Genomic DNA, 5,007 nt, shown 5'->3' on the forward strand with positions numbered 1-5,007 from the left:
TCTAGTGTCATAGTATACTTACTCGTGCTTTATGTTTTAGTTCTTTTACGTGGTAAACAAATTTACTTTTAAGCATATATCACATTACACATATAATCACATAACATTTAATCATATACCACAATACTCATATAATTACATAATGTTCAAGCATATATCACAATACTCATATAATCACATAACATTCAAGCATATATATCGCAATACTCAAAAACATGTTTATAGATAAATTACATAATGGTCACATGTCATATAAACACATATCATAAAACACACATATTCATAGTTTAAGATAATTTGGCACTTGAGCTATGAAACATAAAAGTGAGAATTATCATCACTCATTGGATACACGAATCTCCAACACACCAGATAGACTCATAGAGTCAAACATGTCCCAAAAGTGAAGCATAAAGCTAACACTCTCCTTATTTCCCTCACATGTCCCGTTGAATGGAGCTTAGCTCATATTCCTTTATCTCTCCAAACATGTCCCAAGGCCTTAACGCCCAAATCATTGTACATATAGGTGAGTACTCACATCCTATGGCATGCCAACTATATCCAACGATTTCAAGATCACAAGGCCAAAATATCTGAAATCAAACACATATCACTTACCGATTATCCGTGCACTATCACTGCATATTTGCATCTTTAGCAAAACACTGTCACTAACATTTAACATATACATAACATGTACACATTTGCACTACTACAACAGTTATCATAACCACATATCACATGTTATATCATCTCAAATCAATTCACATATTCACAAACATATAAGCACATACTTCACAAGATAACATCGGTATGAGAAAGCTTACACTCGAAATTTAGAGTAGGGGTTTAGGCTACTAGTTAATTCCCAAATAACTAATTGAATCATGTCCACAAGCAATTATTCCAAACACTCACCAATTACGCTTTTGCCAAAAGCTCAAATAGCTTTTCCAAACTCGTAGATGGTCCTAGTGAATCCGAAGCTTCAACATAACAATTTCATACAACAATACATTCAAAAATAGCTGAGGACTCACCACAAGCAATAAAAAAACATAAGCCTAAACTAAGTTCTCATGTAACTGAAACCTTTAACACAACAAACTTAAAACTCAAATTTCACCTAAAACCAATTCTGTTCCTCTTATAATTCACCTATGACTATTTCCCAACCTTTAAAATACAATAAAATACTCAATTCATGGTATCGACTTTTCTGACATTTTTATGGCTACTTTCCAAAAATTCATTAAAACTCAAGAAATCTTTAACGAAACTTCAAAAAAAGTTTAGAAACCTCTTAACCATGTCAAAACTAATTAAAAAACACTTTGAAACCACGTTTTTACTCAAAATCCTGAAATCCACCATTAACGAGCCAATTTTAAGCTTTTATTCAAAACATGCAATTTAATAGCTAAAAACTTAGTTTTAAAGACTAAATAACATTTAAAACTATTTAGGATTTGTATCGTTACCTTAGACGATGAAAAATCGAGCATTTGATCGAAAACCTGAAAAACTCACAAGCTTGACAATGGAAAAATCAATTGTGATTTTGAGTGTTTTTCATGGTATTTAATGGAGGTTTATGCCTTAAAAGATGATAGAAGTAAAAAAGAATTAGGATTTGGAAATCAAAATCGAATGGGAGAGTTTGGAGAACTATGAACGATGCAATTATGAGAGGAGAAGAAGACTAATGTGAAAATATAACTATCAATGGGGTTTTTAGGTTGAATTTAAAAATATGGTCTAATTGCCTCTTAAAAGCTCTAAGTTTTGACTCTTTTACAAATCAATCCTATTTTCAAAATTAAAGGTATTTAAAACTCATTTTTAGAAATTAATTTAATTTTCTAAAAAACATAGTAAAAAACATTACCGATAAACCATGTCACAAAATTTCAAACTCTCTAAGGCTAAAATTCCTAAAATATCCTTAAAACTCCTAGTCCCTATTTTGGGGTGTTACAGTTTTAGGTGATAATACTTGTGTTTAAAGGTATTTTGGGCACACATAGTCTACCACGACCGTGTGTCCTACATGGTTGCATGAAACGGCCATGTGGGCTCTTTGATTTTTGGTGCAAGTTTGTTCACACGGCCTTAAAAAGTTACACGACATGGCGACACAGCCATGTGACCTTGAGTTACAAGGGTATAGGTTGTTACACTATTTGGCCACATGACATGTTCTTGAGCCACATAGGTAGAGCTCTATCACATGGTCGTGTGACCCCTATTTGCACTTTTACTCTTTTTTTTTGTAAAAGTTTCATTTTAATTCATAATTATTCTCGATTTATTTTGAATGCTTCACATGCTCGATTTAGGTCCGAGTATGATCAATTGCATGGAGATGATTGTAATTTATACATGAAATGATTTTTTTGGAAATAATGTTAATGTATTACAGTTGTTATACATTATTGCTCGGGTCGGGCGACTGGACCAAGTATAGGGTTTTACATTAGATCACTTGTTTTATCTATCACAATTCACATACGTACACAAATCATTTCATATCATTATGACATCTCATTTATATAACATTTACCAAGTTTACCAATTGTAAATCCCTATTGACGTGACTCAGACTCAGGTACATGGATCATCCAATCGACACACCAAACTGGCACCGAAGTGCATCATCAGATAAACCCAAGTAGGGTAAACTGGCACATAAAGTGCATACTGGAACACGAAGTGCATCTTGGCACACGAAGTGCATCTTGGCGCATATGCATAATCTTGTATATAATCAAATCCTATGGCATGCCAACTATATCTGACTTAGCACGACTAGTTAATAGGCTACCAATGTTTAAATATATCATATAACATGATACATATGCCAATTTCATCATCAAACACTTATATATCTCATATCATATGACATTCCTCATTTCAATTCCCATTTTACATATAACAATTAAAGTATTTTATACCATTTTGCATTCTATTCATTTTAGTCTTCTATTATGATAATCTATACCAAAACTCAATGCAACATTTCATATCATCAAATCATACTCACGTTGATATTTTTCATTCAACTAACATATATATGGAAATAATTAATTCTATCCCGAATCATAAAAGTACAAACCGTGGTCTCGTGTCACTCATTGACAAGTCTTGCTTCCCATTTCCCTTTCAAAGATTCTGCGTCGATGATAGCTACAAATAGTCACAAAGCATAAAACACTATCAATTCTCGACCAATTCACAACCAAATATCAATTCAATTCATTCAATTTAGTCTTTAAAAGCGGGGCAAACATAACTTCCAATCAAAAGCTTTGGATTAAAATCTAATTTCACATTTTTTCATTAGAGACCTTTTACTTTCTATTCTTACCATAATTCTATAACTAATTGCATTTTATTCAATTTGGTCCCTAATGTAAACAAGCTGAAAATCAAGCTTTTTAAGTTATACAATTTATTCATTTTCATAATCTAAGCTTAATGTCTATCATTTTCACACCTAATTCATTCATTGAGTCTATGTACTCTTCCTTAATGAACCTTTCATATTGAAACCTTGAGCTGAAATTGAATTAAAACATAACCCTTTCCCTATCCTTGTTCCTTTATTGCATGATTAAATAGACGTCAGGCCATGTATATTGAGGGTTAGGTAGAGACATTGTGGAGGTTTCAAAATAAGTTTGATTGAAAAATGAAGAGATGGTACAATATGATAAGTTTATAACACTTCCAAAATAGACATTGCCCTTTGAACTCATGTGTGACGCCAGTGATTGTGCTATGGGAGCAGTGTTGGGTCAAAGGAGAAAAAAGGTACTACATGAAATATATTATTCTAGTAGGACGCTGATAGAGGCTCAGCTTAATTATACTATTACGGAGAAGGAATTATTAGCAGTTGTCTTTGCATTTGACAAATTCTATTCTTATTATTTGGAACAAAGGTCACAATAACACAGATCACTCGACTATCAAGTACTTTCTACGAAAGAAAGATGCCAAGCCGAGATAGATTAGGTAGATACTTTTGTTACATGAGTTTGATTTGGAAATTAAAGATCGAAAGGGAACCAAAAATCAAGTAGCTAACCATTTTCCAAGAATAGAACCGGGAAATGAAGATGAAAGCAAGAAACTTATTATGGACGAATTCCCAGATGAATAGTTACTCATTGCCAAGGCATTACCTTGGTATGCCGACATAGTAAACTTCTTAGTAAGTGGTGTAATGCCACCTGACTTCAATGCTCATAAAAGATGAAAATTTCTTCACGATGCCAAACAGTACTATTGGGATGAACCATTCCTATTCAAGCATTATGGAGATCAAATAATTGTGAAGTGCATCCCCAACGATGAGATGCATAGTATCTTACAACATTATCACTCAACCCCATATGGAGGACATTTTGGAGGAATGAAAACAGTTGCCAAGGTACTCCAATCAGGATTCTATTGGCTAAATTTATTTAAAGATGCTCATGAATTTTATAAGTTGTGTGACCATTGTCAAAGAACAGGAAATGTGTTTAGGAGACAGTAAATACCATTGCAAAGTATATTAGAGATTGAATTGTTTGATGTATGGGGAATAGACTTTATGGGTTTGTTTCCATCATCCATAGGTAAGTTATATGCTAAGTCGGTATTGAAATTTTTTCATAACAACATTTTCACATGATTTGGTACACCGAGAGCCATTATCAGTGATGAGGGATCCCATTCTGATTGCAAATTGATGGCCAATGCCTTGCACATGTATGGGGTGAAACATGGAATTTCCACTATGTATCACCCTTAGATGAATGACGAAGCTGAAATCTCTAATAGAGAAATTAAACAAATTCTGGAAAAAGTGGTGAATCCATCTTGAAAAGACTAGTCTACTAGATTGGATGAAGCTCTATGGGCATACCAAACTACATTTAAAACACCATTAGGGATTTCACCTTTTAAACTTGTTTATGGTAAGGCATGTCATTTACCTATTGAACTTGAGCATAA

This window comes from Gossypium hirsutum, chromosome D02 (genome assembly GCF_007990345.1).
Source record: "Gossypium hirsutum isolate 1008001.06 chromosome D02, Gossypium_hirsutum_v2.1, whole genome shotgun sequence".
In the NCBI taxonomy this organism is placed as follows: domain Eukaryota; kingdom Viridiplantae; phylum Streptophyta; class Magnoliopsida; order Malvales; family Malvaceae; genus Gossypium; species Gossypium hirsutum.